A 25014-nucleotide genomic window follows, 5' to 3' on the forward strand; every position below is an offset into this window, starting at 1 on the left:
TCATTGAGTGTCCTCTCACCCCCCACCCCACCCTGCACAGTGCTGTGGAGTCCATTTTGTCACCTTGTTTCATTCTGTCTCAGATTGGAAATGCATGGAGGATTATTGCCTGGTGTTCAGGATGAGTGATGATGGTCACTGAGCCTGGCCTGGCCTGCTCTTTCTCTCCTCTTGTTTGCGTGGGGATGTCAGAGCTCAGCTGAAGGAAAGAGTAATCAATTATCTTGGTCATGGGTGTTAGTGGACATTTCAGTTTGTTTTATTGTGTCTCGGGGAAAACATTCATAACGTCACTAATAACAATAGCAATGACTATTGAAACAACAAAGAAGAGGAAATAGGAAGATGGAGTACTTCTTCCAAATGATATGGATATATCCATCAGACATGCACACAGCTATGAAGAGCTGGAAATGCAGCTGAGATTTGCTGGCCAATATGTATGTAGCCACAGGATTCCTTTAATTAAAACCTCTTAAATATAAGGTGTCCTTTCTGGTACCGGTTCCGACCATCATTTTTACTTAACAATCGACATGTAGATGGAAATGGCTTGCATTGAGCAAAAGCCCTGGTTCCCACAGACAGTCATTGTTTTCTGTACCTGTGTGAAGTAGTATGTGAAATCTGAAACCACTTGAAGCTGGGATGTCCCACCTACCATTTCATTCGCTCTTCCGACTGTCCATCAACTCTTGGCTCCTACAGCTCAGCCACTGACAAAGAATACCATCGTTACATTGTAGCACATTCAGAGATTTATAGCCATTCATCTAAAATAATTAATAGATTTTAAACAAAGAAACACTTTCTGTTTGTCATAGACTGAGGTGGGAGGCGAGTTCCTAACGAGTTCAGGAAGCCAAGCTAGAGCTCTGTGAAACATTTAGACCTAAAGAGACTTAAATAATATCCACATTTTCTCTAACACTAAACATACCAGTGGAGGCTCCTCTGAGGAGGAATGGGAGGACCATCCTTCCCAGTGAATTTCATAAAAATACAAATTGTAAAACAATAAAAAAGTTATCCTTTTTAGATAAAACTATAAAAAATATATTGACATTTCGCCAAATAATTTACTAAAACACATTGTTTTGCAATGAAGGTCTACAGTAGCCTCAACAGCACTCTGTAGGGTAGAACCATGGTGTAGCCGGAGGACAGCTAGCTTCCATCCTCCTCTTGGTACATTGACTTCAATACAAAACCTAGGAGGCTCTTGGTTCTAACTCCCTTCCATAGACTTACACAGTAATTATGACAAATTCCAGAGGACGTCCTTCAACCTATCGAAGCTGTTGCAGCTTGAACTGACATGTTGTCCACCCAATCAAAGGACCAGAGAATGAATCTAGTACTGAAAGCATAGACTACAGCTAGCTAGCATTGCAATGCAAAAAAAATGTGGTGAGTAGTTGACTCATAGAGAGAGAAAGACAATAGTTGAACAGTTTTCAGCAAATTGATTTCTTCAGGAATGAAGTAGAACTAAGAGAAAGAGAGAGAGGGAGAGATGATTATGTTTTTTTTCACTTTCAGTTTAACTTAACTTACAAACACCCGGCTCAAACAGAGGGACGCTATGTTAGCTAGTTGGCTATGACTATCCAATACAACATTGGAACTCTTCCAAGTCAAGGTAAGTTTTTGGTTTTATTAATGTAATGCCACCGGGGCCCGCCAGTGTAACTGCTAAACTGCTAATTGACTTTACACTAACGTTACTGCACGATTGTAGCGGGTTTACTAACGCATCAGTTTTATTAGCCATGTTGACTAGGACATTACTTGAGCTAATATGGGGACAATGATGTACCCCGTGTGTAACGGTTAGGACATGGTTTGGTTTGGAAAGGTTATTTAGCCTGGTTACGTACAGCTGATGTGTTGTGCATTGAAGTCCACAAAAGAAGGGAAAGGGTGAGAGGAGGAGAGTACATAGAGGCGAGAAGGAATACAACGTGGCTGCTATGAAAATTATCTGTGTTTACGTGTGATCAGGGGTGTATTCATTCCACCAATTCTGTTGAAAAAAACACTTCTTAAACATGGGGCAAACGAAACAGGGATAAAAATACCTGACTTTGTCCAATTGAAACTCTTGTTTGCAACAGCTGTCTGTCACCTCCAATGAGTCTTCAGCAGTTTATTTTTTTTAAAATAATTTCTTTGAGTATGCAGCATTACTAGTTATTGTTTATGGCTGCCTCATAATAAATTATGACTATTTATTTATTTATTTAATTTACCTTTATTTTAACTAGGGAAGTTAGTTAAGAACAAATTCTTATTTACAATGACGGTCTACCGGGGAACAATGGGTTAACTGCCTTGTTCAGGGGCAGAACGACATTTTATTTTTTTACCTTGTCAGCTCGGGGGATTTGATCCAGTAACCTTTCGGTTACTGGCCCATCGCTTTAACCACTAGGCGTAGATTACATTTTTGTTTACATTTAGTTGCACTTAACTGGTGAATTACATCATCTCTGTTTTTATCTCATGCTGTTCCACCTGAATGTTTCCAGTGCAACTGTTGATATTTGATGTCAGATGAACTGTCAGTTCCCAGGGCTGATCAATTGGTTACTCTACATTATTTTACAGATTGTAAAATCTAGAACTAGTGGACCACTGGATCCATCCAGATCCCTGTGTTTCTACACAGGGAGAGAGTCAGTGAACAGTGCAAGTTATACTGGGCACATACTGGTTGAATCAATGTTGTTTCAACGTAATTTGTCAAGTATTGTGATGTGGAATCTATGTAGAAAAGATATTGGATTTGCAAAAAGTGACATTTCACCCACTTAATTATGTCATCACGGAACCAATTTTCAACATAGACAAATGAAATATGAAATATGTTGAATTTGATCATACATACATCATAAATTGATTATTTCTGTAATTTGAAAGTTACACATCTTGAAAATGTCATTGCTGTCAAGCAAAACATGTTAGAACTATGGCAACAATGGACAAATGAAAAGAATCCCAAAAGATAGTTTTGGGAGGAATTTACCTTTAATAATGAATATGTTGGATTCATGTCTCCATTTCAACCAAAAGCTAAGTTAAACTAAATCAAATAAAACTTTATTAAACGTGCATTTAAAATTTGATTTGATGTCCTTTTCTTTAACTTAGATTTTTTTGGTTGAGATGGAGACGTGAATGCAACATATCAATTATACATTTGTAGACAAACTGGAATTAAAATCACACTAGATCACTGGCACAAAATATACATCTCCTTCAAATGTTGATATTTTGTGTTGACAACCAAACACAAACTCAATGTCACTTTTGCAAATACAGTAAATAACTTGTTGACAAGTTAATAGGCTATCAAATTATATGTTGGATTCACATCTCCAACTAAACCAAAAATAAAAGTTTAAAAATAGGATTAAGCTAATGGCTCAGTTGAAACTATCCAAGCATTAGATACAATGCATTCGGAAAGTATTCAGGCCCCTTGACTTTTTCCACATTTTGTTACATTACAACCTTATTCTAAAATTGATAAAAATGTTTGTTTTTTTCTCCTCATCATTCTACACACAATACTGCATAATTACAAAGCAAAAACAAGTTCTTCGAATTTTTTGAAAATGTATATAAAAAAACCCTGGAAATATCACATTTAGATAAGTATTCAGACCCTTTACTCAGTACTTTTTTGAAGCAACTTTGGCAGCGATTACAGCCTCCAGTCTTCTTGGATATGACACTACAAGCTTGGCACACCTGTATTTGTTGAGTTTCTCCCATTCTTATCTGCAGATCCATGGGGAGTGTTGCTGCACAGCTATTTTTAGGTCTCTCCAGAGATGTTTGATCGGTTCAAGTCCGGGCTCTGGCTGGGCCACTCGAGGACCTTCAGAGACTAGTCCCGAAGACACTCCTGCGTTATCTTGGCTGTGTGCTTGGGGTTGTTGTCCTGTTGGAAGGTGAAACTTTGTCCTAGTCTGAGGTCCTGAGCATTCTGGAGCGGGTTTTCATCAAGGATCTCTCTGTACTTTGTTCCGTTCAGCTTTCCCCCGATCCTAACTAGTCTCCCAATCCCTTCTGCTGAAAAACATCCCCACAGCATGACGCTGCCACCACCATGCTTCACCGTAGGGATGGTACCATGTTTCCTCCAGGCGTTATGCTTGGCATTAAGGCTAAATAGTTCATCAGACCAGAGAATCTTGTTTCTCATGGTCTGAGTCCTTTAGTTGCCTTTTGGCAAACTCCAAGCGGGCTGTCATGTGCCTTTTACTGAGGAGTGGGTTCCGTCTGGCCACTCTACCATAAAGGCCTGATTGGTCGAGTGCTGCAGAGATGGTTGTCCTTTTGGAAGGTTCTCACATCTCCACAGAGAAACTCTGGAGCTCTGTCAGCTCTGGCCCTTCTCCATCGATTGCTCAGTTTGGCCAAGCTCTAGGAAAACTCTAGGTGGTTCCAAACTTCTTCCATTTAAGAATGATGGAGGCCACTGTGTTCTTGGGGACCTTCAATACTGCAGACATTTGTTGGTACCCTTCCCCAGATCTGTGCCTCGACACAATCCTGTCTCGGAGCTCTACAGACAATTCATTCAACCTCATGGCTTGGTTTTTGCTCTGACATGCACTGTAAACTGTGGATACTTATATAAACTGGTATGTGCCTTTCCAAATCATGTCCAATCAATTGAATTTACCACAGGTGGACTCCAATCAAGTTTTTGAAACACCTCAAGGATGATCAATGGAAACAGGATGCACCTGAGCTCAATTTTGAGACTCATAGCAAAGGGTCTGAATACTTATATAAATAAGGTATTTCTGGTTTTTATTTGTAATAAATTTGCAAACATTTTTAAAAACCTGTTCTCACTTTTTCATTATGGGGTGGTGTGAGTGGCACAGAAGTCTAAAGCACTGCATCTCAGTGTAAGAGGCGTCACTATAGTGCCTGGTTAAAATTCAGGCTGTATCACATCCGGCTGTGATTGGGAGTCCCATGTGATGTGTGCAGAGGGTCCCTGGTTCGCGCCCGGGTATGGGCGAGGGGACGGTCTAAAGTTATACTGTTACACCTAGTTACATTTTTTAAAATAAAGAAGATGGGAGATGGAGAGAGAACACTGCTCTCTCTCCCCCCTCAGGGTGAAATAGATACTTATCAAGAGCAACCTCAAAAGGTAAAGGGAGTAATTAATCAGCTTTCCTGTAGTGGTATCATGTCAGTAGCATGCCTTAGGAACAGCCAGATAATGGGGTTTAGTGAAGCGTAAGCTCCTCACACTTTGGAATAAAGCTGTAACGTAACAAAATGTGGAAAAAGTCAAGAGGTCAGAATACTTTCAGAATGACCTGTCTCCTTTAAATGTTGATATTTGGTTGCATAGTCAATGTATCACAATTCAATATGACTTTTGTACAGTAGATAGCCTTAACTTTAGACTATCTTACAAACTAATGTAACAACCTTAAAATGAGTGAGGTTACTGTAACTGTAAAAGTCCTATTATGTAAACATAGAACGCATGCATGGTCAAGATAGCATGTCGCAGGTCTGTGGAGATCTTCACAATATAAATATGTCAGAATCTCCAACAGTATCGATCACTTGCACTCTGTACTTTTAATGTAATCTCAACTGCCATCCAGGTCATTTGGTTCTGCTGGATGAAGCATAGTGATAACACATTAAGTTGCTGTATAAATACAAAACATCTGATATTGTATTCCCATGTGAATTTGGTTGTGCTTTTAGATGGTTGAAAAGATTACACATAGGGAATTCAACAAACTTCTGGCAGTCTTTTTGACTGGGTGAATAAAGGTAGACATCTGACTGTGTCAACCAAAAATGGCCCACATTTCTACAGTACGTTGAAATGACGTTTAAAAAATAAAAAAAGTTTACTCAATCGTTAATCTCGGCACCCAGAACAAAATTGCTCAATTGTTGATGTATTTGTCTCATGAATCATCCATTGGCCCAATAAGCAACAATGGGAGGTGATTCGCATCTTGGCATGTGGGTGGGTACACTACTCACAACACATTTGACTGAGGTCATTGCTCAGTCTGCTCTCCAGCGTAGATATAATCAATTCCCTGTTATTACATTATTCCAGTTGCTTGAGGCCCTGGGCCATCAGGCTATGGAATATGATATTGTTGGAGACTTTCCCAGTGTGATGACTGTCTCTCAGCATTGCACCAGGAGGAGGATTGGGAACTATCCAGCTAGTCTGAGTCCCATTTCCAATGACGAATAGCCCTCTTGTCAATAATGCCCTGAGGGACCATACTTGCCATGGATCATTCAGGAGACATGACAGTGTGTGTTGTTGCACAAATGCCAAGAAGAGAATAGGGGTGATATCAGACTGTGGGAAAATCTGTTATTTTGATTTTTCATTTGATTTCAAATGATTTTACATGTGAGAGAATGGCTGTGGATACAATAGGGAATAACATTATTCGGTAAGATATTATTACAGATGAAAATGACAACTTTTGCTAAGTCCATCACATTTACATTGATGTGAACACTGAAACGTTGTGTAATGTGCCCTGCCCATGTCAAATAAAAGCTGTATTCACAAGCCTATTGACTTGTATACACCTCACTTCCCTCCCTTATACTACCTTGTAGTAAAATTCACTGGGCATGTTTTGTTAGTGTTTACAACCCAAAAAATACCAATAAAAATGACTACAGTCTTGAAGTTAACATTTCAGGAGATAGTAGGAGAAGATTCAATGGTGCTGTATACAGGTCTCGATTAGATGTTGGTCTCCATAGTGACCACCAGAGTAATTGTAAGGTAGCATCAATAAGTGGGTCCTGCAGGGTTGATCTCAGTGGTACAGCTAAAGGGGAAAAAAGAATGTAATGACTGATGAACATCATTATATACAATTGTTTGCAACAGGCAGTGTTGATTAATCACACAGGGTGTTGGTGACAACCCCTTCTATTGGAGCTGGGTAGTGAGGCTGCAGGGAGGCGCTGCTCTAGAACACAGTGACACAGTGACTCAGCTGACAGGATGGGTGAACATCTACTAACGCAGAAGTATCTGAGTTAGTTTCAGGATCCGGGACAGGATCAGGTTCAGTTTCAGGATCAGGTTCAGGATCAGGGACAGGATCAGGTTCAGGATCAGGTTTAGAGACAGGATCAGGATTCGAGACAGGATCAGGATTAGAGACAGGATCAGGATTAGAGACAGGATCAGGATCAGGGACAGGTTCAGGATGTGTCAGGCAGCAGCAGTTATTGGTAGAATACTGATGAAGGGGTGATATTCCTCATACTACCCGTCCTGTATCCACAGAACTCGCACTGTCTGCTTTGCCATCCCACAAACAGTTTGGGTGGAACTAAGTGTGGAAAACCCAATCACCTTTTATCCTACTAGGATTACTTGCAGAAAAGGCTGCCAAATAGTTCTGTAGAGAATGATAAGGCAACCTAACGGCCAACTCTGCAAAAACGATACCAACAACTAATTGGCACTGAACAGCCAGACTCAATTAACCTGAGGCATTCTATCATGCCTAGCCTGTCTGTCTAGTTCCCAATCTGCTCCTCTGTCGGCCTGTCTGTCTAGTTCCCAATCTGCTCCTCTGTAGGCCTGTCTGTCTAGTTCCCAATCTGCTCCTGTCGGCCTGTCTGTCTAGTTCCCAATCTGCTCCTCTGTCGGCCTGTCTGTCTAGTTCCCAATCTGCTCCTCTGTCGGCCTGTCTGTCTAGTTCCCAATCTGCTCCTGTCGGCCTGTCTGTCTAGTTCCCAATCTGCTCCTCTGTCGGCCTGTCTGTCTAGTTCCCAATCTGCTCCTCTGTAGGCCTGTCTGTCTAGTTCCCAATCTGCTCCTCTGTCGGCCTGTCTGTCTAGTTCCCAATCTGCTCCTCTGTAGGCTTGTCTGTCTAGTTCCTAATCTGCTCCTCTGTAGGCCTGTCTGTCTAGTTCCCAATCTGCTCCTCTGTAGGTCTGTCTGTCTAGTTCCCAATCTGCTCCACTCTAGGTCTGTATGTCTAGTTCCCAATCTGCTCCTCTGTAGGTCTGTCTGTCTAGTTCCCAATCTGCTCCTCTGTAGGCCTGTCTGTCTAGTTCCCAATCTGCTCCTCTGTAGGTCTGTCTGTCTAGTTCCCAATCTGCTCCTCTGTAGGTCTGTCTGTCTAGTTCCCAATCTGCTCCTCTGTAGGTCTGTCTGTCTGACAGAGTAATGAAACACCAGTACTACCACACATATTTCCTCCAAGACCACTGGATCACTACTTCACTGCAGGCGGTTGAAAAGTCTACCCATGTTCTCACCAAATCAATTGTAATTGGTTTCATTCGGGCGATAATTTGCTCATTGTTCTGCTATTTCAGTCTAAATGTAGCTCAATGCATCAATCTACAGGTTATGTGGTTAAATACAAGTTCTAACAGTCGTATAACCTTGTAACAATGTGTGGAAAGTGTAAGGTGTTGTAAGTGAACAGGGCTGTGGTTGCCTATGTATGCCTCTTAAAAGGTTCACCACCGGGTTCACCACCGGGTTCACCCACAAGTTCACCCACGGGTTCACCCACAGGTTCACCCACAGGTTCACCACCGAGTTCCACCACAGGTTCACCACCGGGTCACCTACAGGTTCATCCATTGGTTCACCTAAAAGTTCACCCACAAGTTCACCCACGGGTTCACCCACGGGTTCACCACTGGGTTACACCACAGGTTCACCCACAGGTTCACCACTGGGTTACACCACAGGTTCACCACCGAGTTCCACCACAGGTTCACCACAGAGTTCCACCACAGGTTCACCACAGAGTTCCACCACAGGTTCACCACCGAGTTCCACCACAGGTTCACCACCGAGTTCCACCACAGGTTCACCACCGGGTTCCACCACAGGTTCACCACCGAGTTCCACCACCGAGTTCCACCACAGGTTCACCACCGAGTTCCACCACAGGTTCACCACCGAGTTCCACCACAGGTTCACCACAGAGTTCCACCACAGGTTCACCACCGAGTTCCACCACAGGTTCACCACCGGGTTCCACCACAGGTTCACCACCGGGTTCCACCACAGATTCACCACCGGGTTCCACCACAGGTTCACCACCGAGTTCCACCATAGGTTCACCACCGGGTTCCACCACAGGTTCACCACAGAGTTCCACCACAGGTTCACCACCGGGTTCCACCCACTGGTTCATCCATTGGTTCACCCACAGGTTCACGCACGGGTTCACGCACGGGTTCACGCACAGACTGTTAAACAGCCACCACTAACATAGAGTGGCTGCTGCCAACACACTGACTCAACTCCAGCCACTTTAATAATGGGAATTGATGGAAATTGATGTAAAATATATCACTAGCCACTTTAAACAATGCTACTTAATATAATGTTTACATAGCCTACATTATTAATCTCATATGTATATGTATATACTGTACTCTATATCATCTACTGCATCTTTATGTAATACATGTATCACTAGGCACTTTAAACCATGCCACTTTGTTTACATACCCTACATTACTCATCTCATATGTATATACTGTACTCAATACCATCTACTGTATCTTGCCTATGCCGCTCTGTACCATCACTCCTTCATATCTTTATGTACATATTCTTTATCCCTTTACACTTGTGTCTATAAGGTAGTAGATTTGGAATTGTTAGGTTAGATTACTCGTTGGTTATTATTGCATTGTCGGAACTAGAAGCACAAGCACTTCGCTACACTCGCATTAACATCTGCTAACCATGTGTGTGTGACAAATAAATTGGATTTGATTTGAGGTTCACACACAGGTTCACCACCGGGTAAAAACAGCATCACTCAAATGAATAAGAGCAACACTGAAGATTCAGCTCTGGTACACCTGAGGCCAGATGGGAGTCCACAGACAGACAACAGGTAGACTGTCTTGGACATATTTTTTTTCTCATTTAGACATCAATTCGGTACTGTGTGGTTCCCCAGACCTGGCATATACGTATGAGATGCAGCCTGTCTTGCACTCAAAAAGTTCAGTCAGTGATGATTTCAAAGAATGTGTGAATGAATGCTACGAGTCAGACGTATATACCTCCAGCTAATACAAAGGTGCGATGTAGGAGATTGGCCACATAAGCAGAAAAGAGAAAGGTGCCACGCATGTACTCGCTCCCAGTGATGTTGTGACAAGGGAATGTGTCATTTATGTGATAACGACTGTTTATGAGAGTGCTAAGCCAAGGCATTGATGGGCTTTGCGATGCTGGAGAGAGGCCAGACAATAAAGAGCAGTCAGGATCAGTAGAGCTGGTCTCCACTGACTCTCTGCAGTCAGGATCAGTAGAGCTGGTCTCCACTGACTCTCTGCAGTCAGGATCAGTAGAGTTGGTCTCCACTGACTCTCTGCAGTCAGGATCAGTAGAGCTGGTCTCCACTGACTCTCTGCAGTCAGGATCAGTAGAGCTGGTCTCCACTGACTCTCTGCAGTCAGGATCAGTAGAGCTGGTCTCCACTGACTCCACTCCACTGACTCTCTGCAGTCAGGATCAGACTCTCTCTCTGCAGTCAGGATCAGTAGAGCTGGTCTCCACTGACTCTCTGCAGTCAGGATCAGTAGAGCTGGTCTCCACTGACTCTCTGCAGTCAGGATCAGTAGAGCTGGTCTCCACTGACTCTCTGCAGTCAGGATCAGTAGAGCTGGTCTCCACTGACTCTCTGCAGTCAGGATCAGTAGAGTTGGTCTCCACTAACTCTCTGCAGTCAGGATCAGTAGAGTTGGTCTCCACTAACTCTCTGCAGTCAGGATCAGTAGAGTTGGTCTCCACTAACTCTCTGCAGTCAGGATCAGTAGAGCTGGTCTCCACTGACTCTCTGCAGTCAGGATCAGTAGAGCTGGTCTCCACTGACTCTCTGCAGTCAGGATCAGTAGAGCTGGTCTCCACTGACTCTCTGCATTGTTGATGCTTCGCTCCCTGGGAGTCTCGCTACGTTATCAGTGATCATCAAAGGCACTGTCAAGAAAATTTGAAACTGGGGCTTCCAGAGGCTGAAACTGGGGCTTCCAGACGCTGCCTGCGACGCTAGACACATCTAAATGAGACAGGCTTATTAATTCTTCAAAAGCCACCAAGTTTCCTTTTCCCCAAGACTGATTTTGGTACATTTAAAAAGTGTAGAAACTCAGTTTGTGTACATTTTACTTGAGGTAAACCTGCGAGACTGTTTTATGCTTATGGGGTCAAAAAAATGACCTTGCACAATGCACATCTACGTACAGTGTGAAATGTGAAATCTACATCCCAACTGTCTGAAACATCAACGCTTTAGTTATATTTATGATTGCAAAGTAGATAGACTCTTTAAACAAGAGAGAAGAAGCCAGTATGCACATAATTTAATACCACCCAATATTTCATTGGTGAATTAATTTGAACACAAGAGGCTTTAATATACATCATGTATAGTACTTATAGTTCTCTCTCTCTCTCTCTCTCTCTCTCTCTCTCTCTCTCTCTCTCTCTCTCTCTCTCTCTCTCTCTCTCTCTCTCTCTCTCTCTCTCTCTCTCTCTCTCTCTCTCTCTCTCTCTCTCTCTCTCTCTCTCTCTCTTCTCTCTTCTCTCTCTCTAGTTGTAGCTTTTCAGCACACACTCAGGCCCAGTTTCAGCAGTGTCACTTTTACAAAGCCCATTAAGTCAGAGTGGTTTTTGAAAATGTCACAAAAAAAAGGGAAATGTTAATCTCAATAACTTTAAAATAATAATAATTTAATTTGGTGGGTGCTTGTATTTGTCCAATTTCACACATGCACAAGTGTGTATTAATTAACACGTGTGAATTGGAGAATTGGAATGACTCAACCTGACAAAGGAACTGAAACAGAGCTCATTCCAAACCGACAGGTCATTTATTCTACACTCCAATTCCCGGCGCATGCAGTAACTCAATTTTCCCATTTTTGGTAAGTTAGTCTAGTCAGCTATCTAAACTTGTTGTAATCATGGTCGAATTACTGACCGGACACACCAGGCACGTGCCCAGGTGACCTGACCTCCAGGGGGCCCCGCATTGATTTAGTTAGTCTCACACAGATATCATATTAACATGGCAGAAGTCCTGGCAAAATGTGTAGAATTGCGGGAAATTATCTTAAAAACTGCAAAAATATTTCTCCACCTTATGGCAAAATGTGTAGAATTGCAACAAACTTGCTGTGAAATTAGTTATAAAATTGCAAACTCTCTAAAAATCTGCCTAGGGCCCCAAAAATGCTAGGACACACACTCCCTCCCTCCCTCCCTCCCTCCTCACACCTCCTCTCTACTCCATGCCTGGAGCCAGACTCTTGTGTTGTCTACCTCAGAGAAGCTGGTACTTGGCATAAAGAAGAGGCTCCAGTGGATTCTGTGCTCCGCCTGCCAATGGACTCTTTTGATCAGCCGCCAGGTGATGACAGACAGGTGATAATCTCTCCGTCCCTATCTTATTCCCTTTCTATTTGTTTTTGTATTCTGTATTTTCTCTCTTTTATACTCTCTCTCCTATTCAATTCAATTCAAAAGGCTTTATTGGCATGGGAAACATATGTTTAAAGGAATAGACATCTCAAATGTCATATTATGGCTATATACAGTGTTATAATGATGTGCAAACATCTCCCCACTTCCTCTCTCCTTCTCCCTGATCTGGAATGTGAGCACACAGGCTTTGGTTCCTGTTGTCTGTCCTGTAGGAAGAACAGCTGTTTGCATGAATCTTTAATGCACATTGTTCATTCACCCACAGTGTATCTCCATTCTAGCAGATGTATATCTGTATCCCCTCATTCTCACTTTAAACAACTTCAAGAGCTGGTTATTCATAGTGCTCAAATCTGTATTCACTCATCGTTTTTCTATTCTATGGGGATTGCTCAAATTGAACTTGATCATTAAAATGTTTTAAAAGCGTTTCAACAACTTGCAAGTGGTAGTGAGACAAAGTAAGATTAAGAATAACAATCTCCTCAAAATATAACAATCACATCTGCATTTACCTAAAGTGTGAGAGAATTAGTGGCTTTTGTTTGTCCATAAATATAATAGGAAAAAGGGGATACCTAGTCAGTTGTATAGGGAAAGGGGGATACCTAGTCAGTTGTATAGGGAAAGGGGGACACCTAGTCAGTTGTATAGGGAAAGGGGGATACCTAGTCAGTTGTATAGGGAAAGGGGGATACCTAGTCAGTTGCATAGGGAAAGGGGGATACCTAGTCAGTTGTATAGGGAAAGGGGGATACCTAGTCAGTTGTATAGGGAAAGGGGGATACCTAGTCAGTTGTATAGGGAAAGGGGGATACCTAGTCAGTTGTATAGGGAAAGGGGATACCTAGTCAGTTGTATAGGGAAAGGGGATACCTAGTCAGTTGTATAGGGAAAGGGGGACACCTAGTCAGTTGAATAGGGGAATACCTAGTCAGTTGTATAGGGAAAGAGGGATACCTAGTCAGTTGTATAGGGAAAGGGGATACCTAGTCAGTTGTATAGGGAAAGGGGGATACCTAGTCAGTTGCATAGGGAAAGGGGATACCTAGTCAGTTGTATAGGGAAAGGGGGATACCTAGTCAGTTGTATAGGGAAAGGGGGGATACCTAGTCAGTTGCATAGGGAAAGGGGATACCTAGTCAGTTGTATAGGGAAAGGGGGATACCTAGTCAGTTGCATAGGGAAAAGGGATACCTAGTCAGTTGTATAGGGAAAGGGGATACCTAGTCAGTTGTATAGGGAAAGGGGGACACCTAGTCAGTTGAATAGGGGAATACCTAGTCAGTTGTATAGGGAAAGAGGGATACCTAGTCAGTTGTATAGGGAAAGGGGGGATACCTAGTCAGTTGTATAGTGAAAGGGGGATACCTAGTCAGTTGAATAGGGGGATACCTAGTCAGTTGTATAGGGAAAAGGGGATACCTAGTCAGTTGAATAGGGGGATACCTAGTCAGTTGCATAGGGAAAAGGGGGATACCTAGTCAGTTGTATAGTGAAAGGGGGATACCTAGTCAGTTGAATAGGGGGATACCTAGTCAGTTGTATAGGGAAAAGGGGATACCTAGTCAGTTGAATAGGGGATACCTAGTCAGTTGAATAGGGAAAGGGGATACCTAGTCAGTTGAATAGGGGAATACCTAGTCAGTTGTATAGGGAAAGAGGGATACCTAGTCAGTTGTATAGGGAAAGGGGGACACCTAGTCAGTTGTATAGTGAAAGGGGGATACCTAGTCAGTTGAATAGGGGAATACCTAGTCAGTTGTATAGGGAAAGAGGGATACCTAGTCAGTTGTATAGGGAAAGGGGGACACCTAGTCAGTTGTATAGTGAAAGGGGGATACCTAGTCAGTTGAATAGGGGGATACCTAGTCAGTTGTATAGGGAAAGGGGGATACCTAGTCAGTTGTATAGGGAAAGGGGGATACCTAGTCAGTTGTATAGGGAAAGGGGATACCTAGTCAGTTGTATAGGGAAAGGGGGATACCTAGTCAGTAGAGAAAGGGGGATACCTAGTCAGTTGTATAGGGAAAGGGGATACTTAGTCAGTAGAGAAAGGGGGATACCTAGTCAGTTGTATAGGGAAAGGGGATACCTAGTCAGTTGTATAGGGAAAGGGGATACCTAGTCAGTTGTATAGGGAAAGGGGATACCTAGTCAGTAGAGAAAGGGGGATACCTAGTCAGTTGTATAGGGAAAGGGGGATACCTAGTCAGTAGAGAAAGGGGGATACCTAGTCAGTTGTATAGGGAAAGGGGGATACCTAGTCAGTTGTATAGGGAAAGGGGGATACCTAGTCAGTAGAGAAAGGGGGATACCTAGTCATTTGTATAGGGAAAGGGGGATACCTAGTCAGTTGCATAGGGAAAGGAGGATACCTAGTCAGTTGTATAGGGAAAGGGGAAACCTAGTCAGTTGTATAGGGAAAGGGGGACACCTAGTCAGTTGTATAGGAAAAGGGGATACCTAGTCAGTTCTATAGGGAAAGGGGGATACCTAGTCAGTTGTATAGGGAAAGGGGTATACCTAGTCAGTTGTATAGGGAAAGGGGGATACCTAGTCAGTTGTATAGGGAAAGGGGAAACCTAGTCAGTTGTATAGGGAAAGGGGGACACCTAGTCAGTTGTATAGGAAAAGGGGATACCTAGTCAGTTCTATAGGGAAAGGGGGATACCTAGTCAGTTGTATAGGGAAAGGGGAACACCTAGTCAGTTGTATAGGGAAAGGGGGACATGTAGTCAGTTGTATAGGGAAAGGGGGACACCTAGTCAGTTGTATAGGGAAAGGGGGATACCTAGTCAGTTGTATAGGGAAAGGGGGATACCTAGTCAGTTGTATAGGGAAAGGGGGATACCTAGTCAGTTGTATAGGGAAAAGGGGATACCTAGTCAGTTGTATAGGGAAAGGGGGATACCTAGTCAGTTGTATAGTGAAAGGGGGATACCTAGTCAGTTGTATAGGGAAAGGGGGATACCTAGTCAGTTATACAACTGAATGCATTCAACTGAAATGTGTCTTCCACATTTAACCAAACGTCTCTGAATTAAAGAGTTGCGTTGGGCTGCCTTAATCCACATCCGCGTGGGTTAACTGCAGTGGGTTAACTGCCTTGCTCAGGGGCAGAACGATAGATTTTCCCCTTGTCAGCTCGCCCAACGCTCTAACCACTAGGCTACCAGTCAAACATATTTATTTTGCCACATGATGGGGCTGTGTGCTTAACCCTGTGTTGTTGCCCGCAGCAAGTCAACATTCAAGCCTGATGGTATAGGGATGCCTCACTGCACTGAGATGCTCTCGTACAAAGAGCAAATTAGTTGACTTTCCTTTGGGATGTAGTTCAGTGGGTTTTTCAAAGACTACTTGGTATAGTCTTATTGCTACTGTATACTTGTGTGTCTGGTGTTGAAAGGACTTCTCTGCTAACCGGCCAGTTATCCTTCCAGGTAAAAGGACTTAAGCCGTCCCAGGCTCATTATAGCAAATCTCCAAAAGCATAGATGGAAATAAAAATGTTCTTATGACTGTAGAAGAGGCTTATTACTGAAGAAATCAAACCAAAATGCATTCATGGCATTTAGGCATGTACCAGAAGACATACCTGCTCGCTAAAGTCAATTTACTTTGTGGGTTGTAGGAGAGCCTAGGCTGGCGTCATAGATGGATACATTAGTGGCTCTGTCATTAGTTGTGGCGGACTGTGAAAACAAGAGCAATGCTCAACAACATAACCTCATTACCTTGGTGTTTTCAAAAATCACAAGTTTCTCTTTTTCAGAGATTCTGGGATCTTCACAGGGAAGTGAATGGGCTGAGGGTGAAGGAGAAAGAGTAAACCAGAGAGAGGGAAAAGGAGAAAGAGGGTGGTCCACAAGGCCCATCTCATTATTCAGAGAGACACTCGAGGCCACCGGAAAAAGCGCACTTCATTGTTTTTGTCAAACTCAGTCCGGCTTTATGGCGTGTTCAGTTCTTAGGGCCTCGTAAAGAGAGAGAGAGAGACAATCTGATCACCTCACCCTGTTTCATACACAGTGCTGCCTGACCTCAACACAGTATTCTGATATTAACTCACAGTACCACTGATATATTGTCTTTCCTCACAGTATAAATGTTACTGCATGACTTCATTAAAAAGCAATTACCAGGGACTTTATGTCATGGATTTTGGCCAAAACAAAAAGGGAAATGTCGACTAAAGTAGATATATACTGGTAATGACATTAGAAAGACACTCTTTAACCTGTTGAGTGTAGGGGGCAGTATTTTGATGTTTGAATGAAAAACGTACCCAAATGAAACTGCCTATTTCTCAGGCCCAGAATCTAGAATATGCATATAATTGTCAGATTAGGATAAAAAACACTCTAAAGTTTCCAAAACGGTTAAAATATTGTCTGTGAGTATAACAAAACTGATATTGCAGGCGAAAACCTGAGGAAAATCCAACCCGGGAGTGTTGTTTTTCCTGAAAGCTCTCTGTACCATTGCTTGCCTTCACTCCATTTACAGAGATATCAACCAGATTCCTTTTCCTATGGCTTCCACATGTTGTGAACAGTCTTTAGACATAGTTTCAGGCTTTTATTTTGAAAAAATGAGCGAGAAAGAGCACATCACATCATTGTATGGCTGTTTTGCATGCGCAACAGTTTGCAGCAGACATTTTCTCTCTCTCTCTTATTGAAGAAGGTACAGTCCGGTTGAAATATTATTGATTGTATATTGTAAAAACAACCTGAGGATTGATTATAAAAAAACCTTTGACATGTTTCTACAAACTTTACGGATACTATTTGGAATTTTTGTCTGCCCGATCGTGACCGCTCGAGCCTGTGAACATAACGCGCCAAACAAATGGAGGTATTTTGGATATAAAAATTATCTTCAGGGAACAAAAGGAACATTTATTGTGTAACTGGGAGTCTCGTGAGTGCAAACATCCGAAGATCATCAAAGGTAAGCGATTCATTTTATTGCTTTTCTGACTTTCATGACCAATCTGTTTGTACTGTTTTGTCTGCTGAGAGAGATGTCCTTACATAAACGCTTGGTATGCTTTCGCCGAAAGGATTTTTTGAAATCTGACACGCCAGGTGGATTAACAACAAGCTAAGCTGTGTTTTGCTATATTGTACTTGTGATTTCATGAAAATTTAATATTTTTAATATTTTAATTAAAATGTTGTGCTCTGCAGATCAGCGGATGTTGACGAAAATGATCCCGCTAACGGGATGGGTGTATCAAGAAGTTAACCACACGTCTGATACACACAGTAGAACATTTACATTTACATTTACATTTAAGTCATTTAGCAGACGCTCTTATCCAGAGCGACTTACAAAAAATAGAACATTTCAAACCCACACATATTACGGTAATATCACACACTTAAAAATGCAGTGACACTCAGGCTAATCCATAAGTTGTTTGTTTCCACAAAGTGAAAGGCCACTACAGATTTCTTGAAAACACTACTGTCTCTGCCACCCCTTAGTGCAATAGATTGGCTTGTAACTCTGGATGCTACTTCTCTCATCACACTTCTAGAGCTCACAGATTACTTTTTTGTATTTTACCCCCAATTTTGTGATATCCAATTAGGATCTTGTCTCATCTCTGCAACTCCCCAACGGGCTCAGGAGAGGTGAAGGTCGAGTCATTCGTCCTCCGAAACATGACCTGCCAAACCGCACTTGTTAACACCTGCCCGCTTAACCCGGAAGCCAGCCGCCCCAATGTGTCGGAGGACCTGACGACCAAAATCAGCCGCAGGCGACAAGGAGATGCTAGAGCACCATGTGCCAAGTAAACCCCCCCCCCCACCCAAATCCTCCCCTAACCCAGAAAACACTGGGCCAAATGTGCGCCGCCCTGTGGGACTCCCGATCACGGCCGGTTGTGACACAGCCTGGGATTGAACCGGGTCTGTAGTGACACCTCAAGCTGCGCCACTCGGAAGGCCCCCGTTAATAGGATCTGTCTCTTCAGAGCTTACAGAGTGAAGCTCAAAGTCAGATCCTATTGAAATAGAATGAGTGAATAATCCACCAAGAGGCTCTTACTTTGTCAGCTTCTCCTTTGTGCCAATATGTGTGACCCGCTGGCCGCTTTTTCACAGATCAAACAGTCACGCATCTGAAAAACAAAAAAACAAACATAGATGTTAGCCTTAAAGCCATAGACACATACCAGACACATTTTCAGCTGGTATCTATCAAATCAGATTGGTTAGCAGATGTTAATGTGAGGGTAGTGAAATGCTTGTGCTTCTAAGTTCCAACAGTGCAGTAATATTTAACAAGTAATCTAACAATTCCCCAACAACTACCGAATACACACAAATCTTAAGGGATGGAATAAGAATATGTACATATATATATATATATATATATATATATATATATATATATATACCTGCACCTGTTCAACTTGTTCAACCTGAGGCCTTCCAGCCCTTCTCCCCAGTTGAAGGTTTTTAGAATGTCATTTGTGCCTAATGGCCACACTCATTAGTGGCATCTCCAAAACATTGTGGTCATTACCGAAACACATTTACAGTGCAACTATCAATCACCCTTCATTCCATGGCAGTTGGTTGGCAAAATATAATTAATGCAATGCTGGAATGTTCTAATAAATCTGTAAAGCGCTATCCTTACATGATCCTTGCTATCCTTACACGATCCTTGCTATCCTTACACGATCCTTGCTATCCTTACACGATCCTTGCTGTCCTTGTTCGGGAGTCGAACGTGCAGGAATAACCAAAATGGACCAAATAAGAAGGTAACAGGTGAGTGAGTCACATAAGGCACCTTTCATAACACCTTTCTGACACTATTTATGACATCTTTTTGAATGTTGGAGTATCATTCACAACAACCTTCATAACAACTATCTCCATCAGTATTCTATTTTCCAGTGAGCTTGTTTTGACTAGGTATAATTGTAGTCAATGTAGCATCCATCATTGACTCCTACACTCCTACACGCTGACCACAACGCCCGCATCGCATGCGCGAGCATTTCAAAATACATTTACACATATGTTATTCAACCATTGCACCCACACTACTCGCACACAGCAATGAGCGTCTGCGTAGCCACGCGCTAAAATAGAACTAGAATAGAATAGAACTTAGTTTTATTTGTGATGCTTGACGTGCTGCAAGTCCCGCCTCTCCCATCTCCTCATTGGTTTTTATTATCATATATCCATGTGGGTGATTGAAAGATGAACTGAGGTCCACACTCCAGTCGGTGGTGGTAATGCACCTTAAAGTTGGTTGTCAACCACCATATAAAGTCCAAAGAAGAACAAGAAGCCTGAAGGAGGAGAGATTACTAGAAACAAACTCGGTTTACCCTTTAATCTGTGGATTATTTTTATAAATGTATTTTATTTCACCGTTATTTAATCAGGTAGGCTAGTTGAGACAAGTTCTCATTTACAACTGCAACCTGGCCAAGATAAAGCAAAGCAGTGCGACACAAACAACAACACAGAGTTACACATGGAATAAACAAACATACAGTCAACAACACAATATATATTTTTTTGTTGGAGTAGAGGACCTTGTGCATTTCAGGTAAATATGCTGTTATACCAGGACAAATTAGCTAGCAACAGCAAGCTAGCTAACTAAATTACCATAAATGTTTAATGCTTTTTTGACCGCGTGTCCTGATCACATCTGGTGTGGGTGGACAAAATCAACATGCGTGCGAGCGGTGTGGTCAGCATGTTGGAAAAAAAGGGTTCCAAAGGGGTTCTTCAGCTGTCCCCATAGGAGAACCCTTTTGGATCGAGGTAGAACCCTTTTTGGTTCAAGGCAGACAGCCGAAGAACCCTTTAATTCATAAAGGCCTAAGCTGTTAGGGGGGGGGGGGGGAGTTGCTCTCAAACGGCTAGATGTTCTTTACCATTTGGCCATTAAGATTTGCCACCAATGCTCCTCATAGAACACGTCACTGCACTCTATACTCCTCTGTAAACTGGTCATCTCTGTATACCCGTCGCAAGACCTACTGGTTGATGCTTATTTATAAAACCCTCTGTCTGAGATATTTATTGCAGCCCTCATCCTCCACATACAATGCCCGTTCAGCCAGTGACATTCTGTTAAAGGTCCCCAAAGCACACACATCCCTGGGTTGCTCCACTTATCAATTCGCTTTAGCTAGCGACTGGAACAAAAACACTCAAACTGGACAGTCTCTTCATTCAATGACTCATTCATGGACACTTACTGACAGTTGTGTATGCTTTGTGCAATGTATTGTTGTCTTTACTTTCTTGACCTTTGTGCTGTTGACTGTGCCCAATAATGTTTGTACCATGTTTTGTGCTGCTACCATTTTGTGTTGCTACCATGTTGTTGTTATGTTGTGTTGCTACCATGCTGTGTTGTCATGTGTTGCTGCCTTGCTATGCTGTTGTTTTAGATCTCTCTTTATGTAGTGTTGTGTGTCTCTCTTGTTGTGATGTGTGTTTTTGTCCTAATATATTTATTTTATTTTTCTTATTTTTAATCCCAGCCGCCGTCGCCGCAGGAGGCCTTTTGCCTTTTGGTAGACCGTCATTGTAAATAAGAATTTGTTCTTAACTGACTTGCCTATTTAAATAAATGTGAAATACAAATAAATAAATAGACACACAATGAATAACACATTCATGAGTGTCAAAAAAAGAAATCATAAGGTTTGGAAGTGTCTGTCTTAAATCTAGGAGATATAAGAAAGCTCAGGAAATATATATCTTTACACATATTTAACCCCTTATTTTTGTTAGCACAAAACAACCTCCATACTTCCACTAATTTGCATGGGTTACCTTCAGATTAAGGTTTATATACTGTATATATATCTCCATACTTCCATTCATTTGTATGGGCTTCATTATGTTACTTCGATCGATGCACCGGTGCGTCAACAGACTCTAGGGGGTTCTGGATTTGGTTGGCACTTTTAAAACATCACGTAAAAACAAAATCGCTCAAGTATAGAATAAAGTTCTGTTATACTATATTCCATTTAATTCTATTCTACAGCTTTTCCACGTCACCTAGCATGCATTAGTCTCTGTACCGGTACGCCCTGTATACAGCCTCCCTATTGTTATTTTACTGCTGCTCTTTAATTATTTGTTACTTTTATTATTTATACTTTTAAAGGTATTTTCTTAAAACTGCATTGCTGGTTGAGGGCTTGTAAGTAAGCTTTTCACTGTAAGGTCTACTACAACTGTTGTATTCAGCGCATGTGACAAATAAACTTTGATTTGATGTCTTTAAGGAAGAAGCATGGAACACTATGGGGTCCACAGTTACCGCTGATCGTGAATATATCTGTGAAAGATAACATCAGCAATGACAGCTTTGATATAGATACAGTTTGACCATGGGAAGTCACACATCTTCTGGTGTGTTTGGGAGAGTTTAACGTGTGAACCAATTAGGACCCAATCTTAACTTGACATCTGCAATCACAGCAAATTTGCGGATTTAAAAAGATCTTGGTGTTGAGGCACTTACACACTCACATGGTGAAGGCTACAGGACGGCAAGCCATCTGTCACTAGCAAAAACAGTCATGGGTGGTACTGCTTCCTCTAAAATTCAAAAAGCACCCTCGGAAATAAATGTGCAAAATAGGCTTTACACCCTACAGTGTTAAAACAACCACGAAAAATGAGTTACTGTAAAATCACAGGTGTTTATTCCTTAACACTGAGAAAGTACAACATCCTCAGCTCTAATAAAGTGTTCATTTAAGTTGGAATTTGCAACACCCATGGTGTAGGGAGCCAACACACTGGAGGTGTTAGTTTATCAACACTGAATAGTGTTATTTTAACGTTATTCTGGTGGTTCACAGATACACACTAAGAAAGTGTTAAATGTAACACTGTGGGTCTTAAAATTCTGATCTCAAATTTGTGGTGCACCTAACTATAACTTTTGCGAAATCTTCAATTGACATCAAAGCATGACAGAATCTTTTTCCATCTGCTCTACAGATAACTGCCTCTCAGGTATGAGATTTGTCAGCGTCACTTTCTCAGATGATCTGACAGGTCTATCTCAGTGCTAGAAGAGCTCCCCACATAGCGCCCATCCAGCCTGGTCACCGTCTCATTACACCCCACACAGATCAGCAAAGAAAAAGGTGGAATAACTATTGATTTTTAAAGTCAATATTTCAGTCAATACACTCCTGTTACGATGCAACTCCAGCCCAGCTTTCGTGGTGAGACTGATAGAAGGGGAACAATAAAAGAGATAGGTTACTTTTGCAATAAGATAAGTATCCAGTGACCAGGCCAAACGACATGAAAATAGCCCCAGGTACATCCTTTACCCAAACAAGTTTGCGTCTCAAATGGCACCATGTTTCCTACTTAGTGTGCTACTGTTTATTTTTTATTTAACAAGGCAAGACAGTTAAGAACAAATTCTTATTTACAATGACGGCCAAACCTTAACCCGGACGACACTGGGCCAATTGTGCACTGCCCTATGGGACTCCCATAGGCTGGATGTGATACAGCCTGGAATCGAACCAGTGTCTGTAGTGATGCCTCTAGCACTGAGATGCAGTGTCTTAGACCGCTGTGCCACTCAGGAGCCCCCAGGACTGATAGGCCTCTGTTCAAAAGTAATGCACTATATAGGGAATAGGTTGACATTTGGGGACACACAACCCAAAATGTATGGACAGCGGTCTGACTGACTGTATATCCAATCTGTGATTAAAGTACTTTTTAATTTAAAAAGTGATGCTACAGAAGTTTTGTATAATTTCAGCCAGTAGTTTTGAAAGTAACGCTTACGAGACAAAATTTATCCCCAAAAATAGTGCACAATCGTGTACAACGTCATCCATTTTGTTTGATACATCCTGCCAAATGTTGTATTTATTTTGTATCCTGAAACGTGGATGTGGATGTTACGAATTTCAATTTGCACAATATGTTATGAATTTGTAAGTGCTTACGATCCTGTTCAATCTCTTAAGGGCTCCCTAAATGATTGTCTAGCACCAGAAAGAGAATATATACTGTGTTCTATTCTACTGTATCTTAGTCAATGCCGCTCTGACATTGCTCGTCCAAATATTTATATATTCTTAACTCCATTCCTTTACTTTAAATTTGTGTGTATTGTTGTGAAATTGTTAGATATTACTTCTTAGATATTACTGCACTGTTGGAGCTAGAAACACAAGCATTTCGCTACACCTGCAATAACATCTGCTAAACATGTGTATGTGACCAATACAATTTGATTTAATATAGATTTGGCTGCAAGTGAAGCCCAAATTTCCCCCTATTTCCTACATAATGCACTACTTTAAACCAGAGACAATTCTTCCCTTTTGGTCAAAAGTAGTGCACTATATAAGGAATAGGGTGCCATTTGTCTAACACCTCGGTTAGTACCGGGAGGTGTAGGGGGTCACGAACATAAGTATCAACTGGTTTGGCACGTTCTAACACGATGTGCTTAGTGGAAGCTGCTCAAATCTGTGCAGTCTGACAGAGAGGAGAACACACCATCTAGGACACAACATAGGATACCATTAGATGATGCTATTATAGGTCGAGCCAGCCACAAACACCCTGGCTGACAGAGGTGAGAGCAGTAGTGCATCACCTCAGTGTAATCTGGCGGGGAGATGAGAGCAGGTTATTCCCACATCGCTGAGAGGAAGGGGATTTGTGTCACCAGCAAAGCCATGATAAAACCCGGGACACAGCGCCATCACTCAGGATAAAGCGGTCTCAGTTAGAGGAAAGTGGGTTTTACAATGGAACAGTAGTTCAATGCGACCAACACATACCCATGTTAGCATTTTTACATTACAGCACAAAATGAAGAGGTAATAACATGGTAATAGTAGGGTAAAAGTTATAGTTACCCACAAAGAAAGAGCGAGAGAGCGAGAGCGAGAGAGAGAGAAAGAGCAGCATTACAGCACAGAATAGAAGAGCAGAATCTGCTTCAATAGCCCATGCAGCTGCATGCATACTCACCTGCCTGCTGTACGTCTCCTGTTGTCAGTGTGAGGAGCGTGAGGGAGTTCTGCCGATGTTCTGTGCTGCACGCTGTCACCAGTCTAAATAATCTCCATGACTCACACAAGAGCAGATCATTGGTTCTCAGAACAGTGCAGTAAACACTCATCATAACGCCGGCTACTAGCCTCTCTCTCTGTCTCTCTGTGTCCATTCCTCTCTCTCTCTCTCTGATCTCCACCTCTCTTTTTCAGCCCTCTCCCTCTCTCTCCACCTCCCTGCCCCTCTCCCTGACTCCCCTCACCAAGGTGTCAGACTGTGTCTGCACACCCTACTTCTCATTGGTTGTCCATTTTTCCTTCTCCTAACCCTCCTCCTCCCCTTTCCAATGTTCTGTCTTAAAGTCGTAACATATTGAAATGCACCCCCCAGCCTCAACTCCCCTTGGCTTGAGATAAGCCTCTCACTCTCAGT

At 42.2% G+C, this 25014-nt stretch overlaps 1 long non-coding RNA gene across 1 annotated transcript; it reads right to left on the bottom strand.

Annotated features, from left to right (window-relative positions):
- Positions 1–49: 49 nt before the first annotated feature.
- LOC123997734 lies at positions 50–24786 on the bottom strand. The gene is made up of 4 exons (XR_006832180.1): positions 24559–24786; positions 18587–18659; positions 662–716; positions 50–199 (listed from the first exon to the last, which is right to left on the bottom strand). It is a non-coding gene; the product is annotated as an uncharacterized LOC123997734 (long non-coding RNA).
- Between the last annotated feature and the right edge of the window lie 228 nt (positions 24787–25014).

Source organism: Oncorhynchus gorbuscha, linkage group LG01 (genome assembly GCF_021184085.1).
Source record: "Oncorhynchus gorbuscha isolate QuinsamMale2020 ecotype Even-year linkage group LG01, OgorEven_v1.0, whole genome shotgun sequence".
Classification (NCBI taxonomy): domain Eukaryota; kingdom Metazoa; phylum Chordata; class Actinopteri; order Salmoniformes; family Salmonidae; genus Oncorhynchus; species Oncorhynchus gorbuscha.